Genomic DNA, 15,431 nt, shown 5'->3' with positions numbered 1-15,431 from the left:
TTACATGCCCCTGCCACAAATTTCTGTGTAACTTTGTTTACTTAACTTCTCTGGATTTTTGTTTTCTCAAATGCAAGATGTTGTTGGGCTGGTGGAAGGAAACTTGTCTATTGTATAAAATGAATTTAGTTGAGTTTTTTTTTTTTTGAGGCCCTTAAGACAGTATTGCAATAATTAAAGGTGTTTCTAATAATAATTTAAATGGAATTCTATCATTAAAGCACCCCATCCCTTCTAAGCATCCATTCTCTGAGTTTCTATTCCATTTTAAATCACCTTTTTGGGCCCCTGAGGCAAATTTGGGCCATTTAGGTCTCCAGGCATTTGTAAATGTTGTCTCTCTTTCCTCTTAAGTTAAAAAATCCTGCAATAAAAGTTTCATTGAAGTTAAAATGCAAATCTCCAGTTTCTTCATTGGTCTATGATACATCTCTGATAGTCTTATTTGACATCATCCAATGTTATTTCCTTCTGCCCCCACTTAATCCAAATTTATTTATCCTTTAAAATTCGACTCGTATGTCACATTCTGCTAGAGTACTTATCCCATTTTACTTTCTGCTCTTCTTTCTCCACTGACATTCTTTCATGTGACTTTCTTTTTGTTGCTTCACCTGTCAGCAATCATTGAATTGAAAACTTCATAAAGGCAGATGTCATATCTTGTTCACTGTTCAATTCCCATATCAAATGCATTCTGACACATAACGAGCGCTCAATAACGTTGAATGGTTAAATTAATGAATGAAACAGGCAAATTGAGTCTTTGTTGTTTAAAGAGATTTTTCTTTGGTACTTTCCTCTTTCCAAATACTGACCCAATGTGCCCTTTATTTCTTCTAGTCCCTATAATGTGTACCTATTGGAGAGACAATGTTGCTAAAATTAAAATGTAAAATTTATGTTCCAGTCCAAGGTATTTATGGAATGAATGAATGAAACAACCAGTCAAACCTTTCTCTAAATACCTATGCCACTTTTTAATTTCTTATGTCATCTGTTTGTATTTTATTACTGAATTACAAGCAAATGATGCTGGGATGAACGTGGCCTATTCTGAATACAATGAGGATTGTGAATTTGTTTTGGTAGGTAACTGATATTAATGAGCACTCCAACCTCTAGGGGGAGCTCATGGAAACATAACCCTCTTCTAGGTATGGGGCTTTCTTTATTTTCTGAGAAAAAAATGTTTAATTGATAACATAGAAGTAAAACATTGTGTGATTAAACTGGCAACAACAACAAAGATGAAGTACAAAATGTAGTCAATTGTAAGTGTAAGAAGTGTTGCAAGGGTATAAAATTAGACATGTGGAGAAAGGGGAATACCAAATTCCCCAATTTTTCCATTTAATTTAGCATCTGATTGAAGTCGTTGTAGCTAAATGTTTACATATATTTAGCACATTTCAAGACAGGATAAGGAACAGCTTAATTGGAATGGGAGACATCCCAAAGGCTGAAAATCATCTAGTATCAGGCTGGAGTTTGGGTTATAGCTTTATTACTAACCAAAATATTAATTCTAGTTGAAAGTTTTAACTCCAATAAGACACAAGCCTGAATCTACTATGGTTCTGGCCCTAAATTCTTGTTCTAGTCATCATTTTTGGTTTAAAAGAGTGACTCTTGTTGTCATGCTAAGGTGAAAAGGAACATTTGAGTATATTGTGGTGTAGCAAGAAGAGCACATAAAACCACTATTCTAACATCATTTTAACTACTACCTTGCCAGATGACCTTTGGGAAGTCTAACTGATCTTTCGGAGCTCCTCGTCTTTTTTTTTTTTTTTTTTTTTTTAATAAAATGAAAGTAATTTTCCCACTTTCTTGCTTACTTCAAAAAATCATTATGGTATAAAATGAGCTAATGGAATGTGAACAACCCCAACTCTAAGCTGTTCAATAAATGAAAGGTATTAATCTATTCCAGGCCAACCACACTTGTAACAAAACATGGAGAGACTTCCCTGATGGAGTGGTACAAACTGAAGATTCATTGTGCACTAATTAGTGGGATGGCTAAAAGAGTGGGAGTTCCAGTTTATATGATTATTGTTCTTTCTTTTTAAATTTTTTTTATTATACTTTAAGTTCTGGGATACATGTGCAGAACACACAGGTTTGTTACATACGTATACATATGCCATGGTTATTTGCTGCACCTATCAATCTGTCATCTACATAATCTACATTATGTATTTCTCCTAATGTTTTCCCTCCCCTAGCCCCCCAACCCTGGTGTGTGAAGTTCCCCTCCCTGTGTCCATGTGTTCTCATTGTTCAACTCCCACTTACGAGTGAGAACATGTGGTGTTTGGTTTTCTGTTCCTGTGTTAGTTTGCTGAGGATGATGGTTTCCAGTTTCATCCATGTCCCTGCAAAGGACATGAACTCATCCTTTTTATGGCTGCATAGTATTCCATGGTGTATATGTCCCACATTTTCTTTATCCAGTCTATCATTGATGGGCATTTGGGTTAGTTCCAAGTCTTTGCTATTGTGAACAGTGCTGCAACAAACATACGTGTGCATGTGTCTTTATAGTAGAATGATGCATAATCCTTTGTGTTTATTCCCAGTAATATCATAATGTCAAATGGTATTTCTGGTTCTAGATCCTTAAGGAATCGCTACACTGTCTTTTACAATGCTTGAACTAATTTACACTCCCACCAACAGTGTAAAAGCATTCCTATTTCTCCACATTCTCTGCAGCATCTCTTGTTTCCTGACCTTTCAATGATCGCCATTCCAACTGGCGTGAGATGGTATCTTATTGTGGTTTTGATTTGCATTTCTCTAATGACCAGTGATGATGAGCTTTTTTTTCATATGTTTGTTGGCTGCATAAATGTCTTCTTTTGAGAAGTGTCTGTTCATATCCTTTGCCCACTTTTTGATGGGGTTTTTTGTTTTTCTCTTGTAAATTCGTTTAAGTTCCTTGCAGATTCTGGATATTAGCCCTTTGTCAGATGTATAGATGGCAAAAATTTTCTTCCATTCTGTAGATTGCCTGTTCACTCTGATGATAGTTTCTTTTGCTGTTCAGAAGCACTTTAGTTTAATCAGACCCCATTTGTCAATTTTGGCTTTTGTTGCCATTGCTTTTGGTGTTTTAGTCATAAAGTCTTTGCCCATGCCTATGTCCTGAATGGTATTGCCTAGGTTTTCTTTTAGAGATTTTATGGTTTTAGGTCTTATGTTTAAGTCTTTAATACATCTTGAGTTAATTTTTGTATAAGGTGTAAGGAAGGGGTCCAGTTTCAGTTTTCTGCATATGGTTAGCCATTTTTCCCAACACCATTTATTAAATAGAGAACCCTTTTCCTGTTGTTTGTTTTTATCAGGATTGTCCAAGATCAGATGGTTGTAGATGAGAAGTGTTATTTCTGAGGCTTCTGTTCTGTTCCATTGGTCTATATATCTGTTTTGGTACCAGTACCATGCTGTTTTGGTTACTGTAGCCTTGTAGTATAGTTTGAAGTCAGGTAACATGATGCCTCCAGCTTTGTTCTTTTTGCTTAGGATTGTCGTGGCTATGTGGGCTCTTTTTTGATTCCATATGAAATTTAAAGTACTTTTTTTCTAATTCCGTGAAGAAAGTCAATGGTAGCTTAATGGAAAGTCAATGGATAACCTTGAATCTATAAATTACTTTGGTCAGTATGGCCATTTTTCACAATATTTATTCTTCCTATCCATGAGCATGGAATGTTTTTCCATTTGTTTGTGTCCTCTCTTATTTCCTTGAGCAGTGGTTTGTAGTTCTCCTTGAAGAAGTCCTTCACATCCCTTGTAAGTTGTATTCCCAGGTATTTTATTCTCTTTGTGGCAATTGTGAATGGGAGTTCACTCATGATTTGGCTCTCCGTCTAGTATTGGTGTATAGGAATGCTTGTGATTTTTGCACATTTATTCTGCATCCTGAGATTTTACTGAAGTTGCTTATCAGCTTAAGGAGATTTTGGGCTGAGATGATGGAGTTTTCTAAATATACAATTATGTCATCTGCAAACGGAGACAATTTGACTTCCTCTCTTCCTATGTGAATACCTTTATTTCTTTGTCTTGACTGATTGACCTGGCTGGAACTTCCAATACTATGTTGCATAGGAGTGGTGAGAGAGGCCATCCTTGTCTTGTGCCAGTTTTCAAGGGGAATGCTTCCAGTTTTTGCCCATTCAGTATGATATTGGCTGTGGGTTTGTCATAAACAGCTCTTATTATTTTGAGATACGTTCCATCAATGCCTAGTTTATTGAGAGGTTTTAGTGTGAATAGGTGTTGAATTTTGTCAAGGCCTTTTCTGCATCTATTGAAACAATCATGTGGTTTTTCTTATTGGTTCTGTTTATGCGATGGATTACGCTTATTGATTTGCATATGTTGAACCAGTCTTGCATCCCAGGGATGAAGCCGAGTTGACTGTGGTGGATAAATTTTTGATGTGCTGCTTGATTCAGTTTGCCAGCTTGAGGATTTTCGCATTGATGTTCATCAGAGATATTCATCTGACATTTTCTTTTTGTTGTTGTGTCTCTGTCAGGTTTTGGTATCATGATGATGCTAGCCTCATAAAATGAGTTATGGAGGATTCCCTCTTTTTCTACTCTTTGGAATAGTTTCAGAAGGAATGGTAACAGTTCCTCTTTCTACCTCTGGTAGAATTGAGCTGTGAATCTCTCTTGGCCTGGCCTTTTTTGGCTGGTAGGCTATTAATTACTGCCTCAATTTCAAAACTTGATTTTGGTCTATTCAAGGTTTCGACTTTTTCCTGGTTTAGACCTGGGAGTATGTATATGTCTTGGAATTTAACCATTTCTTCTAAATTTTATAGTTTATTTGCATAGAGGTGTTTATAATATTCTCTGATGGTAGTTTGTATTTCTATGGGATCAGTGGTGATATCCCCTTTATCATTTTTTATTTTGTCTATTTGATTCTTCTGTCTTTTCTTCTTTTTTAATCTGGCTAGCTGTTTGTCTATTTTGTTGATTTTTTTTTTTTTTTAAAAAAAAAAAAGAACAGCTCCTGGATTCACTGATTTTTTTCAAGGGTTTTTCATGTCTCTATCTCCTTCAGTTCTGCTCTGATCTTAGTTATTTCTTGTCTTCTGGTAGCTTTTGAATTTGTTTACTCTTGCTTCTCTAGTTCTTCTACTTGTGATGTTAGGGTGTTGATTTTAGATCTTTCCCACTTTCTCTTGTGGGCATTTAGTGCTATAAATTTCCCTCTAAACACTGCTATCACCGTGTCCCAGAGATTCTGGTTATGTTGTGTCTTTGTTCTCATTGTTTCTTAGAACTTATTTATTTCTGCCTTAATTTTGTTTTTTACCCAGTAGTCAGTCAGGAGCAGGTTGTACAGTTTCCATATAGTTGTGTAGTTTTGAGTGAGTTTCTTATCCTAAGTTCTAATTTGATTGCGCTGTGGTCTGAGAGACTGTTTGTTATGATTTCCATTCTTTTACATTTTCTGAGGAGTGTTTTACTTCCAATTATGTGGTCAATTTTAGAAGTAGTGCAATGTGGTGCTGAGAAGCATGTATATTTTGTTGATTTGGGGCAGAGAGTTCTGTAGATGTCCATTAGTTCTGCTTGGTCCAGAGCTGAGTTCAAGTCCTGAATATCCTTGTTAATTTTCTATCTTATTGATCTGCCTAATATTGACAGTGGGGTGTTAAAATCTCCCACTATTATTGTGTGGGAGTCTAAGTCTCTTTGTAGGTCTCTAAGAACTTGCTGTATGAATCTTAGTGCTCCTGTATTGGGCACATACATGTTTCAGAGAGTTAGCTCTTCTTGTTGCATTGATCCTTTTATCATTATGTAATCTCTTTCTTTGTCCCTTTTGATCTTTGTTAGTTTAAAGTCTGTTTTATCAGACTCTAGAATTACAACCCTTACTTTTTTTTTTTTTTTTTTGCTTTCCATCTGCTTGGTAAATATTCCTCCATCCCTGTATTTTGAGCCTATCTGTGTCTTTGCATGTGAGATGGGTCTCCTGAATACAGCACACCAATGGGTCTTGATTATCCAATTTGCCAGTCTACGTCTTTTTTTTTTTTAAACCTTTTTCCAGCTTTATTGAGGTAAAATTGACAAATAAAAATTAAATATATTTAAGGTATACAACATGATGTCTCAACATATGTATACACTGTGAAATAATAACCACAATCAAGGTAATTAACATATCCATCACCTCACATAGTTATCTTTGTATGTCTGTGTATGTGTATGTGGTCAGAAAATGTAAAATCTCCTCTCAACATATTTCAAGTATACAGTACATTATTATGAAATATAGTTGTCATCCATTGCATTAGTTCCCTAGAAACTTTTCATCTTATAACTGAAAGTTTGTACCATCTGACCAACATTTTCCCATTTCCCCCTCCCCTTTGACCCCTGCTAATTACGCTTCTGCTCTTTGTTTCTGTGAGTGGGACTATTTTAGATTTCACATAGAATGAGAAAGAGATCAGTCTGTTTCTTTTAACTGGGGGAATTTAGCCTATTTACATTTAAGGTTAGTAATGTGTGTGAACTTGATCCTGTCATTATAATGGTAGCTGGTTATTTTGGTTGTTGGTTGATGCAGTTGCTTCATAGCATTGGTGGTCTTTACAACTTGATATGTTTTTGCAGTTGCTGGTACCAGTTGTTCCTTTCTATGTTTAGTGCTTCCTTCAGGAGCTCTTGTAAGGCAGGCTTGGTGACAAAATCTCTCAGCATTTGCTTGTCTGTAAAGGATTTTTTTCTCCTTTGGTTATAAAGCTTAGTTTGGCTGGATATGAAACTCTAAGTTGAAAATGATTTTCTTTAAGGATTTTGAATATTGGCCCCCACTCTTTTCTGGCTTATAGAGTTTCTGCAGAGAGATCTGCTGTTAGTATGATAGGGCTTCCCTTTGGGGGTAACCCGATCTTTCTCTCTGGCTTCACTTAACATTTTTTCCTTCATTTCAACCTTGGTGAATCTGACTATTATGTGTCTTGGGGTTGCTCTTCTCTAGGAGTATCTTTGTGGTGTTCTCTGTATTTTCTGAACTTGAATGTTGTCCTGTCTTGCTAGGTTGGAGAAGTTCTCCTGGATAATATCCTGCAGAGCATTTTCCAACTTGGTTCCATTCTCCCCATCACTTTCAGGTACACCAATCAAATGTAGTTTTTGTCTTTTCACATAGTCCCATATTTCTTGGAGACTTTGTGCATTCCTTTTCATTTGTTTTTCTCTAATGTTGTCTTCATGCTTTATTTCATTAAGTTCATTTTCAATCTCTGATATCCTTTCTTCTGCTTGATTGATTCAGCTATTGATACTTGTGTATGCTTCGCAAGAAGTTCTCGTTCTCGTTTTCAGCTCCATCAAGGTCATTTATGTTCTTCTAAACTGGTTTATTCTAGTTAGCAATTCCTGCGCAGAATAGCAGCTTGCATTTGGCTTAGGGGTATGCTTTAGCTTGGAGGGAGTTTGTTATTATCCACGCTCTGAAACCCTACTTACCTCTGTCAGTTCGCAAACTCATTCTCCATCCAGTTTTGTTTCCTTGCTGGCAAGGGAGTTGCGATCTTTTGGAGGAGAAGAGAGGCATTCTGGTTTTTGCAATTTCAGCCTTTTGTGCTCATTTCTCCCCATCTTCGTGGATTGGTCTTTGATGTTGGTGACCTTCAGATGGGGTTTTGGTGTGGACGTCCTTTAGATTGATGTTGACGCTCTTCCTTTCTTTTAGTTAGTTTTCAGGTCCCTCTGCTGTAGGTCTGCTGGAGTTTGCTGGAGGTCCACTCCAGACTCTGTTTGCTTGGGTATCACCAGCGGACGCTGCAGAACAGCAAAGAATGTTGCCTGTTCCTTCCTCTGGAAGGTTTATCCCAGAGGGGCACCTGCCAGATGCCAGCCGGAGCTCTCCTATATGAGGTGTCTGTCGACCCCTGCTGGGAGATGTCGCCCCCAGTCAGGAGGCACGGGGGTCTGGGGCCCACTTGAGGAGGCAGTCTGTCCCTTAGCAGAGCTTGAGTGCTGTGCTGGGAGATCCACTACTCTCTTCAGAGCTGGCAGGCAGGAACATTTCAGTCTGCTGAAGCTGCGCCCACAGCTGCCCCTTCCCCCAGGTGCTCTGTTCCAGGGAGATGGGAATTTTATCTATAAGCCCTTGACTGTGGCTTCTGCTTTTCCTTCAGAGTTGCCCTGCCCAGAGAGGAGGAATCTAGAGAGGCAGTCTGGCTACAGCAGCTTTACCAAGGTGTGGTGGGCTCCACCCAGTTCGAACTTCCTGGCAGCTTTGTTTATGCTGTGAGGGGAAAACTGCCCACTCAAGCCTCAGTAATGGTGGATGCCCCTTCCCCCACCAAGCTGGAACATCCCAGGTTGACTTCAGACTGCTGTGCTGGCAGCAAGAATTTCAAGCCAGTGGATCTCAGCTTGCTGGGCTCCGTGTGGCTGGGATCCACTGAGCTAGACAACTTGGCTCCCTGGCTTCAGCCCCCTTTCCAGGGGAGTGAATGGTTCTGTCTTGCTGGCATTCCAAGTGCCAATGGGATATGAAAACAATTTCCTGGTCTTCAGGTTGAGAAGACCACGGGAAAATCATTGTTTCTGGGTGGGAATGCACCATTCCTCACGGCACAGTGCCTCATGGCTTCCCTTGACTAGGAGAGGGAGTTCCCCAATCCCTTGTGCTTCCTGGGTGAGGTGATGCCCCACCCTGCTTCTGCTTGCCCTCTGTGGGCTGCACCCACTGTCTAACCAGTCGCAATGAGATTAACTGGGTGCCTCAGTTGGAAATGCAGAAGTCACCCACCTTCTGTGTTGATCTTGCTGGGAGCTGTAGACTGTAGGTGTTCCTATGCGACCATCTTGCCAGCCGCCCCCTGGTCTGGGGCTTTTAGCAGGGTTAGTAAAGGAATTGTATAGAGGACTGGGCTGGGATCTTTCACCCATATATTTCTCTTGCACTTTTATCTTTTGGAATTCATCTTTTTAAGGAAGCTATGGGTAGGTTCCTCTTCAGATTAATCATTCACTTTCACACAAAACTGGGAAGGAACTGAAGCAGAGGCCAAGAAAAATACTGTATAGACCTTAGGTAGTTTAGGCTAAACAGAAGTTCAGTAGGCAGTAGGGTAGAACTAGATTGGGGCATAGAGCCAAGGACTTGAGCTAAAAATAAATAATAGAACGGATTTTTTTCTGAATATTTGTTTCTTGAAGATTTAGATGTAACATCATTCATTTTTGCAAGTCAAGGTTTAGTGGTCTTGGCCTTAACTACTTCTCCCAGGAAATATAACTACTAGTAGGATGCCTTGGTAATTTTTTTGGATTAAAGAGTGATACAATAAAAACAGCGTGCTGTGAAGATTAGTTTCCTAGCAGTGTTCATGGACAAGTAAAAGAGGACAATACAAGGGCTGGGAAATCAGCCAGAGATCTGTATTGTTTATGCAGAATATGGTAATAAGGAATAAACCAGCGAATTCATGGGAGTGGAGGTTAGAAGAGAAATTAAAAGGGGCACTGTGATTACATGAAACAAAGAATAAAAACAAAGACAAATATTATTTCATGTAATTTGCCCATTACGCAACAGACAAGAATGCAGACAGAAAATTTATTTCCAGTTTATGGAAAAGTTTGAAGAAGTTTTGTAATATATCCTATTTCTCTAAGTCAAATACATAAAGCACATTTTCTTAACTTACTGTTTCTTAATTTTAGAACCTTTTCTTACTACATTAAAAAATCTTGTTTTATCCAACGTTCAGATGAAAATACAGGTTAATTTAATATGAATTTTCAATCAGTAATTAGTGTAACTTCATAAGGTTGGGAGGAGAAGATGAAAAAAAAATATGTACTCTAAAGTACATAGTATAGGAGATTGCATAGAGTAGGTAACCTAGAAATGTTATGTCTCCTCATGCTTGTACCTTTTGAAGGCACTATTACATTGGGATTCAGCATGTCTCCATTTTGTCTGAGATCTAAAGCAATAGGGGCAAACTAGCCCTGCATTCCAAAATGAGAAGTTGATTTCTTTTTTGCCAGTTTTCAAAATAAGTGATATAAAGTAGTTTCGCTATTCTTAGCTCCTACTCCCATTCAGATACAAACTGTTGAAAGTGAAGAGGCTTGGAGTTGCTAGAAACTGAAAGCTTCTTCTCTAAGGAGAATTGTTGCACTATGAGGCCCACCCTTGCCAAGGGGAAGGTATGAAGACCCCTTAACCATGAGCCTAAGGAGAGAGGATTTCAAAAGATCATTTAGAGTGCTATGATTGGGACCCTGGATTAAAGGGACATAGCCATGTCTGACTCATTAATGAATAAAGAAAGAGGCCAGAAGCTGGCTAACACATTCCATAGTGGAGGAGCTGAGGAAAAGTGTTTGGAAAGCGTATCTCCCTGAGGATGGCTCAAAGACGTATGGTGTTTTAGGAATCAGATATGAAATATGAAGTAGGAACTTTGTCCTGGAATTGTTTTGGAAAAGATTCCATCGAAGAAGGCTTCTTGTAAGAAGCCAGGCATCCTCAACAGAAAGATCCTAAAATAAAGCTTTGGATGCAGAGGGGACTCACACATGGTCAGTGAAGAGTGCTGCCTAAATCCAGGGAGGGACAGTGCATGGGGCCAGGCAGGAGGTCCTAGGATAAGCCCACTAGAGTGCTCAAGAGAAAATGAGGCAGTTTTAACACTGGCATCACACAGAAGAAACTAATAGCAGATAATATCGGTGTCAGTTAAGTATGACTTTTCCTACCTTTTGCCTCGGCTATCTCTCCATTCCTTCGAAAACTCTAGACAAATGAGAGGTAGCCTAGTGAATGGGTGAAGAAAAATTAAAATTCTACATAGAATGTTCACTTCCAGTAATGGTGGACTAGGAAACAGAATCAATCTTTTCACTGAGAATAATGAGAAAGCAGGGTGAAAATGTTTTAAAATGATCTGTTTAACATGAGAAAGAGAGCAAGGCATTGGAGATGTAGAGACTTAATATTTGGGAGAAGATGACCACTGCAATAAAGTGAATATAGTGATTAAGTGAGTCACACAATTTTAAAAAAGTCTCCTCTGTCCATAAAAAGATACATTTACACTGTACTGTAGTTTGTTAAGTGTGTAATAACATTATGTCTAAAAATGTTCATTCCTTCATTTAAAATACAGTATTGCTAAAAAGTATTAATGATTGCCTGAGCCTTTGGTAAGTCATAACCTTTTTGCTGGTGGAGGGTCTTACGTCAATGTTGATGGCTGTTGACTGATGAGAGTGGTGGTAGCTGAAGGCTAAAGTAGCTGAGGCAATTTCTTAAAATAAGAAAATAAGAATGTTTACTGCATCGATGGACTTTTCCTCTCAGGAAAGTCTTCTCTGTAGCATGCAATACTGTTTGTTAGCATTGTATCCACAGTAAAAATTCTTTCAAAATTGGAGTCAGTCCTCTCAAACACTACTGCTGCTTTATCAAATAAATTCATGTAATACCGTAAATTCTTCATTGTCATTTCAACAAAATTTACAGCATCTTCACCAGGAGTAGATTCCATCTCAATAAACCATGTTCTTTGCTTACCCATAAAAAGTAACTCCTTATTTATTCAAGTTTTATCATGAGATTGCAGTAATTCAATCACATCTTTAAGCTCTACTTCTAATGCTAGTTCTCTTGCTAGTTCTACCACATTTCCCTCCACTGAAGTCTTGAAACCCTCAAATAAGCCATGAAGGTTGGAATCAACTTCTTCCAAACTCCTGTTAGTGTTGGTATTTTGACCTCCTCTCATGAATAATGGATGTTCTTAATGGCACCTAGAATGATGAGTCCTTTCTAGAAGGTTTTCAATTTACTTTGCCTGGATCTGTCAGTGGAATCACTAGCTATGGCAGCTATAGCCTTCCAAACTGTATTTCTTAAATAATAAGAAATGAAAAGTCAGAATTACTCCTTAATCCATGGGCTGCAAAATGGATGTTGTATTAACAGGCATGAAAACATTAATTTCCTTGTACATCTCCATCAGAGTTCATGAGTGATAAGATGCATTGTCAATGAGAAGAAATATTTTGAAAAGAATATTTGTTTCTGGGAATTAGGTCTCTCAAGCAGACATAAAATATTCAGTAAAACATGCTGTAAACAGATGTGCTGTCATCCAGGCTTTGTTGTTCCATTGATAGAGTACAGGTAGAGTAGATTTAGCGTAATTCTTAAGGGCCCTAAGATTTTTGGAATGGTAAAAGGAGCATTGGCTTCATCTTGAAGGCATTAGCTGCATTATCCCGTGGCAAGAGAGTCAACCTGTCCTTAGAAGCTTTGAAGCCAGGTGCTGACTTCTCCTTTCTAGCCATGAAAGTCCTAGATAACATCTTTTTCCAATGTAAGGCTGTTTTACCTACATTGAAGACCTGTTGTTAGTGTTGCCACCTTCATCAATGATCTTAGCTAGATCTGGACAACTTGCTGCAGCTTCTACCTCAGCACTTGCTGCTTTACTTTCCCCTTTATGTTATGGAGACAGCTTCTTTCCTTAAACCTCATCAGCCAACTTTTCTTCTGTAGCTTCCTCATCTCTCTCAGCCTTCATAGGACTGAAGAGAGCTAGAGCATGACTTAGGATTAGGCTTTAGTTTAAGGGAATGTTGTGGCTGGTTTGATCTTCTATCCAGACCACTCAACCTTCCTCCATATAAACAAAAATGTTTCACTTTCACATCATTCATGTATTCACTGGAGTAGCACTTTTAATTTCCTTCAAGAACTTTTCCTTTTGATTCATGAGTTGACTAATTACTTGGTACAAGAGGCCTAGCTTTGAGCCTGCCTCAGCTTTCGACATGCCTTCCTCACTGAGCTTAATTTTTAGCTTTTGATTTACAGTGAGAGACATGCGACTCTTTCTCTCATTTGAAGACTTACAGATAATTGTAGGGTTGTTAATTGGCCTGACTTCAATATTGTTGTGTCTCAGGGAAAGGGAGGCCCAAGGAGAGGGAGAGAGATTGGGAAATGACTGGTTGGTGAACTAGTCAGGACACATATAATGCTTATTGATTAAGTGTGCCATCTTATATGGGAGTGGCTCACAGTGCCCCCAAACAATTACAACAGTATCATCAAAGATCATTGATCACAGGTTACCAGAACAGATAATGACCATAATGAATGATAAAAATGAATAACAATTATAATATCTCAATAATAATAATGAAAATAATGAATAATAATGAAAAATTGTGAAATATTGCAAGAATTTCCAAACAGTGCATCAGAGACACAAAGTGGGCACATGCTTTTGGAAAAAATGGTGCCGATAGACTTGCTTGCCATAGGATTGCAGCCACCTTTAATTTGCAGAAAATGCAATATCTGTGAAGCAAAATAAAGTGAAGTATGCTTGTACCATTCTGTGGGATATCCTGTATTGATGGAAATATTAAATTATTTGCAATGAAAAACACTGATCATGAGTTGCCATGACTCATATGCTGAATCATTGAGGTGAGTCCTGTCATGTAGACTTTACAATGATTTAGAATAATTTTAGTATGAATGTATTTCTGGTAAGAAAAAGAGGAGACTTCTGATAGCCCCTCCCAACCACACCTTAAGCAGCATCTCTTGGGTGATTAGTGAGTGTCTCTGCAGTCTTCTGCTTTATAGGATGAAAAGTCAGGGGGAGGGGTACTTTGATATTAGCCAGTTAGAGATGCTGTGTTTCTTTAATTCCTAGATACCTATTATTTTTCTTGATTAAATTTGGGAGGATTTTGTCTCAATTATTATTCCTTTTCTATTACCTCGACTCAAAATTCTATTTCTTAGTAATCAGTTCTTTGGCCCAGGCTTGTCTTCCAAATCTTCTATTTTATGTTATACTCCTGACAAACTGGAGCACTTTGTCTTTTCCCATCTTTTTCCTCAGCTTGCAGTGTCCCTTCATCCACCCCTACCAATATCAAGCTCAAGGACAAGTTAAATACCACCACCTCCTTAAAGCCTTCTGTGTTTCCTGCTTTACCCTCAGTAGAGATCCGCCCTCCCCTCAACTTATGTCATACACTAAATCTCTCTAATGACTTCTCAGATATTCTATTTGGATTTTGTGGCAAGGTGGCTGCCTATCTTATTGCCTCTGTTAAATTACAAGCTTGTTGAAAACAAATCATCTCTTATTCCTCTTTACATTGAACTAGGATATTGACTTGTATATATTTAACGCTCAGTAACATTGTTTAAACAAATGAATAAGGAAAATAAACTGCAAAGATTGTAAGGTAATGGCACTTTCATGTAAACAAATCAGGACCTAGGAGGAACATCATTACCCTGGTATTTTTTTTTTTTTTATTCATAGATAATTAGTTACAGTTACTAGTAATCATAGAAAGTATTAAGTTACTTGAATTTCAGAAGTACCAAAAATATTCAAATTAGTTTTAATTTACTTAGAAAACAAGACATCAAATAAATGCATTTGGTTTCACTGAATGAATTTACTGAAATAGCATTCTTTATGTTCATGAGATTTTTGAAAAATTTTACAGAAATAGGCCAGAGTATTAAGATAATGTACAATTGCTTTTTATCTTTGGGTCTGCCCGAATCATTCATTGAATACTTGCTTCATTTTTATATTTTTAGTGTTCATCAGGCATCTTATTTATAAGATATTTGCTACATAACTGAAATAACTCATGTGTACAATTCCCATTGGTTTATTTCTTTTTTTAAAGGTATGTAAATGTTTTTGATTAATTACACAATCATTGAAAGAGCAGCACCCCTTTTTAAAACCAGTATTCTACATTTTCCTTTCTTTAGCTGCCTTTTACATAAAGATGAGAAGAAAATAATGGAAGAATTTCATTAATTACATAAGCTCAGAGCAATTAACGTTTTAAGTAGAAATTATTAATTAGGTGCCCACTGTCCAATTAAAATCATTCACAACTGGACTGTGAGCTGGTACACTGGATTGTGACGTACTTGAAGACAAACTTCATGTCCATATTTGTCTGAATTCCTGGTTCCTGATGTAAAATTGGTGTTCAGTAAGTATCTGCTGAATCAACCATGCATGAGTGAATGAGTAAGTGAATGAATGAATGTCATGCTTCCTGCCTGCTCTAAAATTGGAAGTGACATACCTGTCAGTAAAATAAAACAATAAGCTTCATCTCCAACTGTTAGACCAAAATTAAATTCGAGGCATGAGAAGGCCTGTGTCAATTAATTGCTCAGTGAATTTTTATAAAGTATGATTGGTTTTAAATAGGGAGAAATTTTACTTTTATGCTTCACCCATCCTCCATTCCCACCTATTCTAGTTGTGTAGAGACTGTTGTTTCTACCTGGGCATAGTTTGACTTTTGGTTGATGATGATTCAGATTGGCACCCTTAGCTGACTCAGAGATAT

Source organism: Papio anubis, chromosome 1 (assembly GCF_008728515.1).
Source record: "Papio anubis isolate 15944 chromosome 1, Panubis1.0, whole genome shotgun sequence".
NCBI classification, from domain to species: domain Eukaryota; kingdom Metazoa; phylum Chordata; class Mammalia; order Primates; family Cercopithecidae; genus Papio; species Papio anubis.
This window is presented reverse-complemented; position numbering follows the sequence as displayed.